General features: G+C 32.6%; 2 long non-coding RNA genes across 4 annotated transcripts; one reads left to right on the plus strand and one right to left on the minus strand.

The window, feature by feature from the left end:
• Positions 1-3,323: 3,323 nt before the first annotated feature.
• On the minus strand, positions 3,324-5,984 carry LOC121205983 (uncharacterized). Its single transcript, XR_005901039.1, has 3 exons — positions 5,844-5,984; positions 5,646-5,701; positions 3,324-3,673 (listed from the first exon to the last, which is right to left on the minus strand). It is a non-coding gene; the product is annotated as an uncharacterized lncRNA (long non-coding RNA).
• A 2,947-nt stretch (positions 5,985-8,931) lies between these two features.
• Positions 8,932-17,379, plus strand: LOC107917091 (uncharacterized). 3 transcript variants are annotated; one of them, XR_001689694.2, is made up of 9 exons: positions 8,932-9,239; positions 9,511-10,513; positions 10,585-10,725; positions 11,030-11,157; positions 16,291-16,431; positions 16,515-16,759; positions 16,840-17,040; positions 17,109-17,200; positions 17,278-17,379. It is a non-coding gene; the product is annotated as an uncharacterized lncRNA (long non-coding RNA). The 3 variants fall into 3 exon arrangements; XR_005901040.1 differs by having other exon boundaries at positions 9,511-9,607; positions 10,324-10,725; XR_001689693.2 differs by having other exon boundaries at positions 9,511-10,725.
• The last annotated feature ends 292 nt before the right edge of the window (positions 17,380-17,671 follow it).

Genomic DNA, 17,671 nt, shown 5'->3' on the forward strand with positions numbered 1-17,671 from the left:
CTTCAACGCTTCGGCATGGATAAAGCGAAAACTGTGAGTACTCCGTTGGCACCACATTTCAAACTCTCTGCAGAGTTGTCACCACAATCTGATGAAGAAAAGCAGCAAATGTCTCACATTCCATACTCGAGTGCAGTTGGAAGCGTGATGTATGCAATGGTTTGCACTCATCCAGACATTTCACATGCAGTTAGTGTGGTCAGCAGATACATGAGTTGTCCTGGCAAGGAACACTGGCAGGCCGTGAAATGGATTCTCAGGTACTTGAGAGGTTCTGCAGATTTATGCTTGGTATATGATCAGAGTGACTGCACTAGCAGTGTCACGGGCTATGTGGACTCTGATTATGCTGGAGATCTGGACAAAAGAAGATCTCTGACGGGTTATGTTTTCACTTATTCTGGAGGAGCCATTAGTTGGAAAGCTGTGTTACAGTCTACCGTAGCCTTATCTACGACTGAGGCGGAATATATGGCGTTAGCAGAAGCAGTGAAAGAAGCATTGTGGATGAAAGGTCTAGTAAGCAGTTTGGGTTTACAACAGGATTTCACTGTTGTATTTTGCGATAGCCAGAGTGCCATACATCTGACTAAAAATCAGATGTTTCATGAACGGACCAAACACATTGATGTCAGATATCATTTTGTTCGGGAACATGTTACGCAAGGTGACATTGTTATCAGCAAGGTTGCTACCGAGAAGAATCCTGCAGATATGTTAACTAAGGTGATCCCTGCATATAAGTTCAAGCATTGCTTGGACTTGATAGGTATTCGGGATTGATTAGCGCCAGAGAGGCGTTTGGAAGAGGTGATCCAGTTCGAGGAATTCACTATGATGTTCAGCTTGGTAAATTTCAAGCCAAGGTGGAGATTTGTTAAGAAATGGCTTAAAATTGGTAGTGGATTGTTGTTGTTGGTAGTGGGTTGTTGGTGGTAGTGGATTAGTGGATGGTTGTTGGTGTCCATTTTCAACCACAAATCTTTGCCAAAGTTTTGGACAATTATGTCCTTGAACTCTCTTATAAATAGAGAGGTTCATTAGCCATATTCATCATCCCAAACCAAGAGAGAGCAAAGCTTGTTCTTTGAAAGCTAGGATTTTAGCTTTCGGATTTTCTATAGGGGTTGAGAGTTGTGAGGTTCTCGGGTTGTGTCTTGAGTGTAAAACACTTGTAATCTTCATCTTGTTATAGTGAAATTTCTTTTCGCCTCTGCCCGTGGACGTAGGCATTAAAGCCGAACCACGTAAATCCTTGTGTACACTTTATTTTTCGTTCCGGTCAATTTACTTGTAGTCATATCGGAGTTCTCGAATCGATCCTTTCCGCAACAACAACAAACACGATGCTTCTCCATTTGATGACAACAGCACCTTGATATTCGCCTTTTTCATCGTTACATTAACATATGTTGCAGCCATGGTGACTAAAATCAAGCTCCGAATTGACGACAAAGATTGCCCCAACATCATTATCAGTTTCAGCCTCTTATTTGCACCATTAGCATCCATATTACTCGTAACCATCATTTTCCCTTACCTTGGGTGGTCCTTATTGGTCATATGGTGCGGTTTCTTCGCTAAACTAGCACTTGTCGAGATGGTCCACAAAGTAGCTCGATACGCATCTTCAATTAAGTTATTGCGTCGCGAGGCCAATAGAGATGATCAGGTCAATGACGACCAGTCATCTGTAGTTACAAACAATTCTGTCGACTCTATCGTTTGACCATCAGTAGCTTACGAATCATTGGCATATATAACATTGCTTCTATTTTCATGTACGAATCAAAATACAGAAAATTTGGCTTTTGGAGTTCTTATATTCTTTCTTTGAATATATATATTAAAGGTATATCCACTCATTGCCAATTTAATGTATAATATAATATTTTTATTTTGTATAGGTGCTATCAATTTATTTATTTATGTATTATAATGGTTGTATTTGATTGTAGTTATATAAATATATTTATTGTATTAAAATTAAGCGTCGATGATGATAATATAGAACGATCGCAAAGTAGTAAAAAAATAAAAAATAAAAAAAATAGATTTTATGTAGAAACCCTTTTAGGAAAAAATCACGTGCAGAGTAAAAGAAATTCATTAATGTTAAAAATTGGATGATATAAAATAAGTTTCGACTACATTTATTTAAAGGTTGAAAAACCTTATTCTAATAAATGTCAAATAGACGAGGAGTAATTCTATACAGATTCTACTTGTATTGCATAGTCCGTATTGTAGGGGCACAAATCTCCTTATTTTATCATTATATTTTCTTTAACAAAGATTCGAGTCACACAATTTTAACATATTGTAAGAATTTAAATTATATTAAAATGATATTTAAAAAAACAATTTTTTAGACCTTAAAAGAATATCTTTTACCACATATTTCACTTTTAATTAAGTTGATTAATTATAATTTTGTTTGTGCATTCTATTGATCAATTTAATTATAATAATATAGATACATCAATTGTAATTAAAAAATGGAATAAAATAAACAAGCATACAAGTTCCAATAAAATCTGCCAGCAAAAGAAGTGGCTGATCCATTAAATAGGGATTCTCTCCTAAACAAAAACCCCTAATCATTCATGAACCAATGCTAGAAGAAATTATTATAAGTTAAAATAACTTTTCATGGAATAATATTTGATGGGTTCTCGGTTTAGTAAATAATAATATGATATTTTATTATTAAATAAATTTATTTATTTATTTTTGTTTTGTCTAACAATAATATTTCTTTTATCTTGTTTTGCTTAATGGCTGTGTTAGTTTGTGGGTCGGTTATTGCCTACTTTTTTTTTCTTCCCGCTAACTTCCCTAATTCACTCAATATATCTTCTCTCTTTTCAGTTTGTAAATATACTTTGTGGGTATCTTTGGTGTCTTCACAAGTTGTGATCAATATATGTCAGTGCCTGTTGTCGTTGAAACTCCACTAGCCATAAGCAATTTCTCGCGGAAAGTGGGTAACTTTTCATCAACTTATTAATTTGAATATATTTTGAGTAGGGGTGTGCATAATTCGGTTTAACCGAATTAATCGACCGAACCGAGTTATTTTGGTTAATTTGTCAACCATTGAATCTAATTTGGTCGGAGAACGATTAAGGTTTTTTTAAAATTTCAGTTAACGGTTAAATCAAGTTGAAACCGAATAATTAACCTATTAACCAAAATTTTTAATAATAAAAATTATAGGCTCAATATATTAGATAAGTCCTGTAACACCCTATATCCTACCTGAACGCCAGGTTTAGATACCGAATATCATAATTAAATCGTATTACTTAACAAAATTTCTTACTTGACTTATTTACAATACTTAGATCACACCAAATTTAAAACATGTACACCATATAACTTTATTCCAATTTCTTAGCTATCAAACACGTTCTATGAAATAGCATCCAATAAAACTTCTTATTATACTAGTAACAAAATAAGTTGATTATAGTTCTTACAATCGTTTGGTTTACTGAATATATATAACATATACATCCCAAATTTGAATTCAACTAACTGCGCTTAATCTAACCCCAAGGCATAGCCTCTAAGGATGCTCCTCTATATGTATGAAACCTCACCAAAACGTCCACTTGGAATTCGCGAGGTCTAACTTGGTCCCTTCCAATATCCATGTCAGCCTTTGATCCTACAATCAAGGCAAACCACTCATAAGTTCGAATGAATTTAGTGAATTTTAATACACCAATTATTAAATAATAACTTTTGATATCATGATAAATAAGAGTGAATGCATGTAAATAAACTCCTAGAGTTTTATATAAGCTTTCGCAATTCGGCTAGCGTGGTCGACGCCTATACGTTCTTCTTGAACGGATCATTGGCGGATATAGCGGGGGCGGATTTAGACATAGTTGTACCATTTCTGTCAACCCTCTTTTTGGAAACTTGACTTTATCAAGCTTCATCTCAGACTTTTATTCTACCTTGATGGTTTGAATCATTAAAAGGTAGCCATGAAAGTAGATATATAGATTGTCGACTAACTTTAGCAGACTTACAGACATTTCGCTAAAAAGATGGATTCTTACCCTGATTCCTTCATTTCGCGTCGAACTCAATATCGACTTACTGTATTACCCCGACATGTACTTTATTATAACTTAGCTTATGGATATACCCCCTTTAGAGGAAAACTCATTTACTTACCTTCTCGTAGGTGACCCTAGAATATAAGATTCCATGGATCAGGGATTTAAATTGCGGTCGCGGTCGCGTTTTCGGTCGCATTGCGTTTATCGCGGTTGCGGACATAACGGATGCTATTGCGGTCATTGCAGGTATCGCGGTCGTGAATTTTACATTACTTATTGTGTATTGCGGGTATAGCGGGTTTCGGCAGTAGCAGTTTCGAACAGTGCCGCTACCGCTATATAACGGCCGCTATTTCAGTAACGGACCGCTATTTAAATCCTTGCCATGGATAGTTTAAACATTACTCTTTTCTTGCAGAATTGTACTTGGAAGATAGACCTTAGCGGACTTTCCAACACTAGATAGTCTTAATGAACATCCTCTTCATTTGTTAGTCCATGACAGTATTTACAGAACAAATAATCCTTGCGAACATTCCTATATTGAAGATAGTCCTTAGCGGACTTTCTACATAAGTCAGTCCTTGGCAGACGTTCCACATAAGATAGTCCTTGGTGGACTTCCCTTTTTGGCGACCTCTTTGCCAAGAAACACTTAGAAATAGAGTTTAGAGATCCGTCTCACTTTTTCATAACTAAATTTGGCTTGTTCGTTACCTCTGGCTGACTCTTAATAATGGATACACATTTGTAATCATTCTAAAGGAAAACCCCTTTTTCCATAAATATCCGCATACAAAATGCTTTCACATATTCTCTTTGCCTTTGCGTCTTGGCTGGACCTCTTATCAGTATGCTTGCTAGGGTTCCCATACACACCATAACTGTTATGATGGACTTTTCATCATGCGAGTCATATAGTGGACTTCTCATATATGCCCTAATGTACTTCCTTGTTTATTGTCCTGTGGACTTCATTTTTCCATAAGAGCAAACCTATCCTTTGTTGGATCATGCCATGGCTAGTCATAGACTTTCAACTCCGATGAGTTAGTAGACCATTTTCATGGTGTCGCTCCGTAGAGACAATAGATGATTTCCATAATGTCACTCTGTAGAGCCAGTATCTTCCTTGTTAGTTTGGACATCTATATGTTCACCCGCAAGGCTGAGCCATATCATATTTTAGTGACTCCAATTCCCTTTCAATCCGCCCATTCCTCCATGACACCAATTTTCCTATCTTCAGCGAACCCACCAATTATTTTCTCCGTACTCCACATTTTATAAACAAGCATATCACACCCATCATTTCAATCAACACTAATTATTCATATATTATATATCATGGATTACGCCATATTTCAATCAATATGCAACTATACTCATTTAACAAAAACATTCTTGCAATTCTCATACTTGCACAAACCTATGCATGCATTTAATCTCGATACAATCTTAGACAACAACACTCATGCACAGCATAGACCCAGACCAAACTCAGTAAAAAATATGCAAATAACACAACCACCAGCAAACATCTAAAAGTGGAGTAAAGAAACTCACTTGCTGTCCTTCCTCCCTCCAGCTTAACTTTTCCAACAACCAGAGTCTCTTCCATTCTAGTTAGTTAAGCATGACAACCAAATATACTAGTTAAATCAGAGGTATTCACGCTTTAAAATCCATAATCCAGAAACTTACAGAAACCCCCAACTTCTCTTTTCCTCAAATCCACAAGTACAGAAAGATTAAGAAACTTACCAGTTCATCAGACTCTCATCTTTTTAGACTCAATCCTCATGTTTATCGCTCCATGTAAAACATTCCTTGAACTTTTTTCTCTTCGAGACAACTAAATAAGAAGATGAAGAAATGAAGAAATTGGAACAGAATTGAAAGGAATTTTCCCTCCGGAATAACACTTCTCAGCTATATATAATATTACATGCACAGTCACCAAAAAACCTATCAAAACCAACCGCTGACATCATTGTGTTTCCCACTTAGGAACCAATCAGTTCCAACGTAACTGAACTAAAATTAAAACCCAACTATTTTCCATTCAGCCACTAAAAATTTTAGATTTTACAGTAGAGGTCACCAAACCTACTGTTTCTTTCAATAAACACCCCATTCTTTTTCTAAATTTCAGACCTCTATTGAAAACCAGTGTGACAGGTCCAATATATTATGTAAGCCCAAAATATAAAAATTAAAGAATGAGTTTACAACTAATTGGATTTGTACAGATTATTATAATGGCTTAAAATCATAATAGATTTATATATATATTTAAACTAAATAATAAGTAATAAAAAATAAAAAAAGAAGCCCTAAATTTGTTTTCTTCCCATCCTCATACTCAAAACAAAGTCTGGGTGCCACTTGACACTAAATCATCTTCTATTCTCATTGATTTCTTCGAATTTTTTTCATTTCATCATTTAAGTCTCAAATTTTCTTATTTTTAATGCAGTGTTTGTTATGATGATTTTAAATTAGTGTTATTTGTTTTTTTTAGCTTTCTTTTTTGAATAAAAAGTAAAGAAAAATAACATTGTAATGATATTTTTTCATGTTTCAAACTTATTTGAACAAAACAAAAAAAATGTAAAATTTTCAGTTAATTCAGTTATCCACTACCGAAATTATTTCAATCTTTTAAAAGATTTTGAAAAATATTTGGTTCGGTTAATGATTAAGACTTTTATGGTTTCGCTTAATTTGATGAATGGTAATTCGGTCCGGTAAATATCTGAATTGACCGTTAGAACACCACTAGTTTTGAGAGTATTTCGAAACAATAAATGATTTCAAGAACAAGTTTGGACTCATGTTGTCTTGAGTTTTATATTTTTTTTGTTTGTTTTCCATTGCTTAATAAATATTCGGTTTTAGAAGTTTCTGTCTGTTATTGTAGCACATTTTTTTAGTTTTGCTTATGCATGTAGTCTTGCTTTTGCAAGTGAATTTAGGGATGGTTTTGTTGTCGTCTTCTCCAATTTGGTAGATGCTCAGTTCTTTTGCCAAATTTGTCTGCCTGTTGTTTTAGACCATTCGGGGTTGATTCCTTTATCATGATAGTTGCTTGCAATCACTCCAGATATTTGTGCTTGAGTTGTGACAAAGCTGATCGTAAACCCACTACAGCAAAATAGGTTTTTAGCGGCGTTTTAAAGAAAAACGCCACTAAAGATCGAGTATTAGCAGTGTTTTTAAAAAACGCCACTAAAGATCGAGAATTAGCTGCGCTTTCAAAAAAAAGCCGCTATAGGTTCACCTTTAGCGGCGCTTCATTAACAAACACCGCAAAATTTACGCTAAACGCCGTCGTTTTAGCTGAGCTTCAGTGGCATTAGCGGCGTTTTTAAGAAAAGCTATAAATCAGTATTAACGGCGTTTTCTAAAAAGCGCCGCTAAAGGTGTGCATATAACGGCGTTTTTCGCAAAAAAATTTGCAAAACGCCATCGTCTTATATTGAGCTTTTTAGTGGCTCTTTTCTAAGAAACGTCGCTATATGCACACCTTTAGCGGCGCTTTTTAATAAACGCCGCTAATACTGATCTAAAAACGCCGCAAAAAATTTAGTGAAACGGCGTTGTCTTATATAGAGCTTTTAGTGGCCCTTTTTTTCAAAACGTCGCTAATACTGATCTATAGCGGCGTTTTCCTAAAAATCTTTTCATCTTTTTTTTTATAATTTAACTGGTTTATTTATATTAAAATACAATTTATTTTTAATTAAATATTTAAATTCTTCAGAAAAAATAATGACACGTAGGAAAAATTTGAAAGTAAAAACATAGAAAAATATTTGTTAAAAATGAAAAAATTAAAATACTATTATTTAAAATAATTTTAAAGATTTTTGGAATATGACTGATTATTTTTTAATTTATATGTTAAATATTTTCTTATATAATTGTAAAAGAGATTGTATTAATTTCAAAATATTGAATTAATTATCATTATAGTTTAAGGTTTACGGTTTAGAGTTTATGGTTAAGGGTTTAAGGTTTATGAGTTATTATTTTAAGGTTTAGAGATTATAGGATTTAGGGATTATGGTTTAAGGGTTGGGGTGAAAGGTTTAAGGGTTAGGGGTTTAGGGTTTATGTTTTATGATTCAAGGTTTAGGGATTATGGATTAGGGGTTATGGATTATGGGTTTAGGTTTTAAATTAATTAGCATTTTTTAATTTATATATTAAATAATTTCTTATATAATTGTAAAAGAGATAGTGTTAATTTTAAAATATTGAAGTAATTATCTTTATAGTTTAGGGTTTAGGGTTTACAGATTAATGTATATGGTTAAGAGTTTTAGGGTTTATGAGTTACTACTTTAAGGGTTTATGAATTATGGTTTCAGGGCTGGGGTTTAAGGTTTATGGGGTTAAGGGTTACGAGTTATGGTTCAGGGTTTAGGATTTAAGGTTTATGGTTTAGGGTTCTATGGTTTAGGGTTTAGGGATTAAAGGATTAAGGATAGATAAATTAGTATTTTTTTAATTTATATATTAAATAATTTCTTATATAATTGTAAAAGAGATAATATTAATTTTAATATCTTAAAATATTAGATTAATGCCGTTTTTGAAAAAAATGAAATTATTTAGATTAAATTTTTAGATTAAACTATTTAAGAGATAATAGATAAACTTTATATATTTAAATGTTAAATTTAAAAAAATTGATAACAAATAAAAATTAAATACAAAAATAAAAATGAAATATAAAATGGAGATTAATGGCATTTTTGAAAAAATACCACAAAAAGCATTTCTCTTTAACTAAGACTCTGTCGTTTTAATTGGAGCTGGAAGGGGATTAGTGGTGTTACCTTACAAAAGCTGCAATAGATCGGATTTAGCGGCGTGTTTCAAAAGCGCCACAAACGTTTAAATTTTTGTTACTGAAACGACGTCGTTTTCTTTTCTTACGTTTTATCCTCCACTCATACCCGACACTTAGCCATTTCCACCATTTCCACCCCGTAATAGATTTTCCCCAATTCACTATATTTCCCCTAATCTCTAAATTTTCCCCAAAATCCCTAAGCATCCGAAGCTCCTGAGGCTACCCGACCACCTACTCATCGCCGTCCGCCATCCTCACTGCTGCGTCGCCGTCGCTCTTCGATGCCGCAACCATAGGTAAATGAAGGTTCAGTTTTCTTGTTATGTCATTAGTTTTCTTGTTATATCATCCAACCCCATTGTTGAGGTCATAAATATTGCTTAGGAGACTGCTGTATGTGCTTATATCTGTGTGATTAACCTGCTAAATAACCATTTTTCTTATTGCCTTTTGCTCATTCTTATTCTCTAGTCCAAGCTTATTGTTGTTTCTTATCGCTGTTGAATTTAATTTTCCTTGTCCATATTATTCCAGTTATTTATATATATTATCTTTTAAAACATACAGTAAATGATAGTAGACAAACCTTTGCGAAGGCCCTGGAGCCATTTGTGAATTGGCTGGAAGAAGCAGAAGAAGAGGAATAAGGTGGCCAATAATAATAGTATGGTCAGCAATCTATAGAAATGATGATAAACCTTGTACTTGTTCCTTGTTTTTATTAGCTATCTGTTGGTGAGACAATCTACTCATAGTTACCAGATCCTTAAGACTCATGGTGTGGTTGTTAAAATATGAGATGCTAAAATTGATGGATCAATTAATATTAATATATGATGGTTCAATAAACAAAAATCTTGCTTTGTACCCTCTCTCTCTGTCTATATATGTCTGGGGTAGATGCATGTGGTTGTAGTTGGATTCAGTTTGTTTGTTCTTTGATTTGGGTGGTGATTTTAGAATTTGGATTTTGGTATGCATGTTTTATGGTTTCAATCTTGTATTATTTCTGATTTCAATTGTTGAATTTGTTAGTTAAGGAAATGGAATGGATGATTTCGTACTGGGATGACGGTTATTGATTTTTTTCTATTATATGAAATGGGAAATGTTCAATTTTTTAAGGATTGACAAACTTTTCAATTTATATTCTAGTTTGGGATTGGTTGAAATTGAGAGAAACATATGGAAACTTGGTACATCTTTTAGAAAACTGGTTTATGAAAATTCAACTTATTTTTTCAGAAAATTAATAGTCTATTAGTTGGATCATCCAGTTTAATAAAAATTTTGTCGGTGGTTGTTTTTTCTGCAAATTTCTATTGATATAAAAAGGATTGAACAATACTTAGGATTTCTTTTTTATGTTTTGCTTTAAAGTGGGATCGAACTCAATTCGTAGGGGATCTATAGTGCTTGAAGCTTAAGACATTTTCCAGAAGAAATGGGTTAATTTTTCATTGACCAAGTTCTCTCTTGAAAGAAATACTAGTAAACGAGGACATCGTTTGTAGAAGTCATTTTCTGCAAAAGTAATGGACACTTATACTGTTTAGGGAAGCTCATTAAGGTTAGTGTTCTCTTGAATTTTAGCATGCTTGCTATAGTATTTTATCTTACATAATATTTAACTGTTCTCAGTTATAGCCATTTCTGTGACGCAATTTGGATTGATGCCGATGGTTGAAATCTTTAAACTAGCTGTTACAAACTTCAAAGTAAATGACTGGGGCCTTTTTAGCCCTAGTGTTTGAGATGCGCTAAAAGGCTGCTACTTGGCAGGTAAAGAAGTAACATCTTTTTTGTCTTGAAACAATGTTGATGTTTTATATGCCTCGGCAGTTTTTGATATTTATGTTGGGGTCCCTGAACCCTTTGTGATCACGTTTTACAAATTGTAGAACATTTATTCATGTGTATCATGTAATAGCTTGTAATTTGGTATCCAAATTTGATACTTATTTTTAGTTACATGATGTCCTTTTTTGCTGTCGTACATGATGTCTCTTCGTTTTTTGTTTTTCGTTTTATTTACTATTGTTGGACTCTTCAGCGGTAAATCAGTTAGAATTTTTGGATTGTGCAGGGTCGGATCAGCAATAGCAAATAGAGCCGAAACTTTTAACTACTCTATCAATTACCACTCGAGATCTAAGAAACCAATACAAACTACAAATACTACTCAAATACACAGAAAGTCTAGATAAGCAGAAGGTTAGTTAATCTTCTACTCTTTTTTTTTTTTCGTTTTTAAATTACTATTATTGTTTATCCTTAGATTATTTTTTAATGGATCATTAATGGATCATGCTTTTAACTTATGCTATTTATCTTAGAGACTTGTTATGGATTTAATATTTTTGTAATTTGTGATTTAATATTTCTATATTTCTATCACGATTTTTATTAAATTTAATTATTAGTATCATACGTCCCATCTCCTATACAAATATTTAATAAAATATTTTATATTTTTTATAATTAAATTTAAATTATTATTGAAATATTCTCGTCCGTTTTATCACAAATATTATCATTCTTTTATCATTTAAGTTAAACTTTTTATCCAAAATAAATCATACATTTTAAGCATAAACTTGCCGTTACCAAAAGAGTAATGTTTAGTTAAATTAATAAATGCAAATTAAAAGAAAGCCTTAACAAGTTTAATGTCCTTATTTTAAATGTTTTATTTTATTTTTAAATTACTTAATTAAATTAAATCGTATTTAAAGTTTTATTTTAAATATATTATATTATTTATTTTATTTTATTTTAATTATGAAAAATGTTTTGTCTACTTTTATTTATTTTTAAATTACCTAATCAAATTAAATTGTATTTAAGTTTTATTTTAAATATTTTATTTATTTTATTTTAATCACAAAAAATATTTTGTCTACTTTTATTTTATTTTTAAATTACCTAATTAAATTAAATTGTATTTAAAGTTTTATTTTAAATATTTTATTTTATTTTATTTTAATCATGAAAAATATTTTGTCTACTTTTATTTTATTTTTAAATTACCTAATTAAATTAAATAGTATTTAAAGTTTTATTTTAAATGTTTATTTTATTTTATTTTAATCACGAAAAATATTTTGTCTACTTTATTTTATTTTTAAATTACCTAATTAAATTAAATTGTATTTTTAAATGTTGTTCAAAAAATTAGCCCATTCATTCTTGAGTTGATTTAGTATTCATGTGACTCAATAAAAAATAACCATAATTTAACACACATGATGGACTTAATTCAAAATAAATAATTAACCCTAAACTTGTAAATTTAATCTAATAACCAATTCTTCACTTCCCTTGTGTTTTCCCATCAACAGAATCACAATCATATCAACATAAATATGTATCGTATCTTACATAATTTACATAATTCAGATAACTTACATAATTTACATAACTTACATAATACATAAATATATATCATATCATAACTTACATAACTTAATTATACTTATAAATAAACAACTTACCCGTGTAAATTATTGTCAACTTTAGATTTCAAAAACTACGAAATGGATAGGAGTTGGATGAATTTGTCAAGGGTAAGCAACGCCTATCGAAATGGAGCACAAACTTTTTCTAAATTTTGCATTTCAAAATGCAAGTCAAGAGAATATGATTTTTTACCCGTGTAAGAAGTGTGACAACATCAATTGACATTTTCGTGAAGTTGTCTACGAACATCTAATTGTTGATGGCTTTATTCGCGGGTATAAAAAATAGATTTTCCATGGAGAGTGTACATCTAATGGAACTTCTTCAACAATTAATCCGACTTATCCTGATACTGATAATCACCAGTATGTTAGACAAGATGACATGGAAGGTATGTTGCGGGATGCATTTAATATGCATAGTCATGATGAGCAATTGTTTCCACCTGACTTTATTGCATCCGATGATTTTAATATTGGTGGAAATGTTTTTGCGAAACGGGAACAAGTGCACCTGATAAGGAGCCAAATGAAGAAGCGGCAAAGTTCTACAATTTACTTAATGAAATGAACAAAGAACTTTACGAGGGATCAAAATATTCGAAATTATCCATCTGCATTCGTCTATTTCACTTAAAATATTTGGGAGGGTAGACCGGAAACTCTTTTACAATGCTGCTAGAGTTTCTGAGAGAGATGTTTCCGTTTGCAAAAATCCCCCAGTTTTGTCAAGATATGAAGAGACTAATAAAAGATTTGGGCCTTGGGTACGATAAAATTCATAGTTGCCCAAATGACTGCATGTTGTACTGGGGTGATCAGAAGAACCAACATTCTTGTCATGTTTGCGGTAAGTCTCGTTGGATGAATAGGAATACAGAAGATGTGAATGCGAATGAAGGTCTGGCACAGTTAAGAAAGAAGCCAGTCAAGGTTTTGCGATATTTTCCCCTAATACCAAGACTTCAAAGGCATTTCATGTCTTCAAAGACGGTCGATTCTATGAGGTGGCATAATGATCAACGAACCGATGATGAATTATTAAGGCATCCTACTGATTCTTTAGCTTGAAAATCGTTTGACAGTAAATTTCCAAGCTTTGCAAGCGATCCCCGGAATGTGAGGCTTGGGCTAGCAGCTGACAGCTTTAATCCTTTTAAAATCATGAGTACTTTGTACAGTACTTAGCCTGTAGTATTTGTTCTTTATAATTTACCTCCATGGATTTGCATGAAGCAATCTTCATTCATTTTATCAATGATTATCCCTGGAGAGAAAGGTTCCGGAAATGATATTGACATCTATTTGCAGCCACTTATTGAAGAGTTAAAATAGTTATGGTCGGGTGTTGAGACATATGATGTATTGAGAAAGGAGAGCTTTAATTTACGTGTAATTTTGTTATGGACAATTAATGATTTCCAAGCTTATGCTAATTTATCATGTTGGAGTACTAAAGGACGTTATGTCTGTCCTTATTGTGCTGCGCAAACTTGTTTGAAGTGGTTGTATAATGGGAATAAGTTCTCTTACATGGGCCATCGTCGGTGGTTAGATGGAAATCATAAATTTAGAGCAGACCATTGGATCTGAAATCTTGTTTATGTTAAAAGATATCAACTTTAGTTATGGGAAGATGAATCAATCACCTAACATGCAAATAAAGAGAAGATCGAGGGATGAATCTGATGATGAATCTGACGAAGAGGATGATCCTAATGAGGCGGACTTGTGGAAAAAAAAGAGTATTTCTTTTAGTTGCCTTATTGGGAGCACAACATATTACGCCATAATCTTAATGTCATGCATATTGAGAAGAATGTCTGCGAGAACATAATTGGGACAATTTTGAATGTTGATGGAAAATCAAAAGACAATCTTCAGAGTCGACTTAATTTAGTTGACATGAGAATTCGGCGCGATCTTCATCCTCAAGTACTTCTAAATGGGAAATATCGGTTGCCGCCTTCTATTTTTTCAATGTCAAAGAAAGAGAAAGAAGTGTTCTGCATGGTGTTGAAGGATATAAAGGTCTCAGATGTGTATGCTTCAAATAAATCTTGATGTGTGAGTCTTAAAGATCGAAGATTAAATTCATTAAAATCACATGATTGCCACATCTTGATGCAAGATTTACTCCCAGTTGCTTTACGGTGCTGTATGTCAAAAAATGTGACGTCCTGTATAATTGAACTATCCAATATAATGAAAGCTATTTGTGGCAAAGTTTTGGATGTTGAAGAACTTAAGAAAGTACAAAATCGAGCCGCTTTGACTTTATGCAATTTGGAGAAGATCTTTCCACCTTTCTTCTTCACTATTATGGTGCACTTGGTAATCCATCTCCCTCACGAAGCAATACCTGGTGGACCTTGTTTTTTATCGATGGATGTATCCTATAGAAAGGTGCTAATTTATTTGTCAAGTATTCATTCATTCGCCTCTATACATTTAGTTACAGCTTTTGATAAATATTGTATATCGTGTTTAGGTTCCTAAGCAAATTGAAGTCTTATTGTCGCAATAAGCATTATCCAGAAGGATCAATTGCTGAAGGCTACTTGGCAGAGGAGTACATGATCTTCTGTTCTAGATATTTAGAAGATGTTGAAACACGATTGAATAGAGCAAATAGAAATGCTGGGCTCAATGATCATAACTTGGCCGAAACTTATTTATTCCAAAGTTATGGAGAACCAATCGGCAAAGTTGAAATTGCAGAATTAGATGATGTATCGTGGATACAAGCACATCGATATGTACTTTTTCACCACAATTCAGTTGAACCGTTACGCAAGTAAGTTCTAAAATTTCCTCACATATTCGTCGTTTTGATTTGTTTATCTTCTAACCAATTAAACTTGTTTTTAACATAGTGAGTACAAACAAATTTTGAGATCTCGTGCACGCTCTCGAAGATTACAACAGCGAGAGATTAATAAGTTATTCACAGAATATTTTAATGAATGGTTAAGCCAAACGGTATGTAACTGAAGTTGATAAGTTACATATAATCGCAAAATTTAGTTAATCAAATAAGAATGTTTTTACAGAATACACTTATAATTACTCAATTTACTTTCGATTCAATAGGTTTGGAGTGGGAAGGACGTCAATGACGAAATTAAATGGCTTTCCCAAGGTCCAAATAGAGTAATAAAAAGATATAGTGTCTTCATAATCAATGGATACAGATTTCATACAAAATATCGCGAGAGAATGAGGAGAACTCAAAATTGTGGAATTGTTGTTAATTCTTCAATTACAAGTTATGCTAGTGCTAGGGACAATAATCCGGTTGAGGGTAATGTGGAGTATTACGAACTTCTTACCGACATTATTGAGTTGGATTACTATGGCAGATGGAAAGTTGTCTTATTTCGGTGTGATTGGGCTAATGTTAATATTGCTCGCGGATTTAAAAAAGATTAATTTGGTTTTACAATGGTTAATTTCTCTCGCTTGATTCATACTGGACAACAATTGATGGACGAGCCATATGTATTTTCTTCTCAAGTGAAACAAGTTTTTTATTCGAAAGATCCAACTAATGAGGGTTGGTATGTTGTACTCCGGAACACCCCTAGAGACTTGTTTGACATGGGTAATAGAAGTAGAGATGACATCGTCGAAAGATCAGAAACATTACCTTTTCCAGAACAAAACTTAGATGAAAATATCCCTAGTACTAGTACACAACATCAATGGGTTCGACATGATGTGGATGAAGATATTTACGAATAATGATGTAGTAAGATTTTACGATTTTTTAATTATATGTAATATTATAATTTTAATCTTGGTCATGTTATATAATTTAACTATTTTATATGTACTATTATTGTTGTAATTTGTTACTAAAACTTCAACTATTTTATGTGTATTGCAGGAAAAATGCGTAGAAGAAGATTACGAGATTTAAGTATTGTCCAGAATACTCCAAATTCGGAAGAAGCAAATAGTGAACAGTAGATAGTTGTTGGATCTTCAAATGTGCCGGAGACACTTAACGAGCCTGTAGAATTTTAAAGTAATGTTAAGTTCATTTTACATTGTTGACTTTTATTATTGATTTATTTGTCAATTTTAATATAATAATATACCATTTTTCAGCTGAAAGTGGTGGGACGCGCAGAGGTCGAGGACGTAAGCTGCTTAAAAATTTATACGACTTAAATCCTGTCTAGCGTGTCAAAGAAAGTAGAAACAATCATGGTCAGCCTGTTGGATCTGAAGCTCGACTTTTAGCAGGCCATTTGGACATTATATCACGAAATGCTAATATGTTACCCATCAACTACGAATCATGGCATCACATTTCTGATAGCAACAAAAATCAATCTCTCGATAATATAAAGGTAACAAAACGTGAATGTAATTTATAATACTTTGTTTTAAGTTTCATTTATATTTACATTCTAAACTTGTGTTTTTTTAGGAGAGATTTGCTTTAAAGGTCTCCGATGACTATATCAAGAAGGCATTGGGTAAAAAATGGAAAGACCATAAAAGCACTTTGAAAAAACTATATTTTAAGAAAGACATAAGCCTCGAGGAAAAATTGAGAAATGTCCCGCTGGGAATGCTGAGGTACCAATAGGAAGATGCGGTTAGATTCTGGAATTTAAAGAAATGAGAGGTATTATGTATTTCCAAACTCTTATATATAATGTTTGCTATATACGTAATAATAATTTCATTATGTAGGACCGTGAGCGAGTTGGAACAAGCAGCAGACAAAAATAAAATTCATGCACACGGCAGGGTCGAGCAGTTTTGCTTCTGTAACTGAAGCCGAGGTATTATGAATTTATTAATTCTTTCAAATATTAATGACTTTCTACTATTAAATAATATTTTTACTTCTATATTGTAGGAAGTCTCGTCTGGTCAAAAAGTTGGACGCCTTCAGCTTTTTGAGATTACGCATAGGAAGAAAGATGGATCTCCTATGACATCTAAAGCTGGAGAAATTATGGTATATTTACTTAATAAAATTTGATTTATTATAAATATTTATAATGTTTAATTATAATGGTTTAATTTGTCATTAGTAGTTTTAAATAATGTTAAGTTATGTTGCATTCCTTTTTATTATATATTTTGTTTCTAACTCTTTAATTGTTTTTTAGGAGAAACTAAAGGAGAAGAAGGCGGAGTATGAAGCGATTGCTTCGACTGATAGTTCTATTAATCTTGAGAACATTGATAACAGAATTATCACTGAAGTTTTGGGTCCTGAAAGGTACGGTCGGATTCGATTTCAAGGA

This window comes from Gossypium hirsutum, chromosome A01 (assembly GCF_007990345.1).
Source record: "Gossypium hirsutum isolate 1008001.06 chromosome A01, Gossypium_hirsutum_v2.1, whole genome shotgun sequence".
Classification (NCBI taxonomy): Eukaryota; Viridiplantae; Streptophyta; class Magnoliopsida; order Malvales; family Malvaceae; genus Gossypium; species Gossypium hirsutum.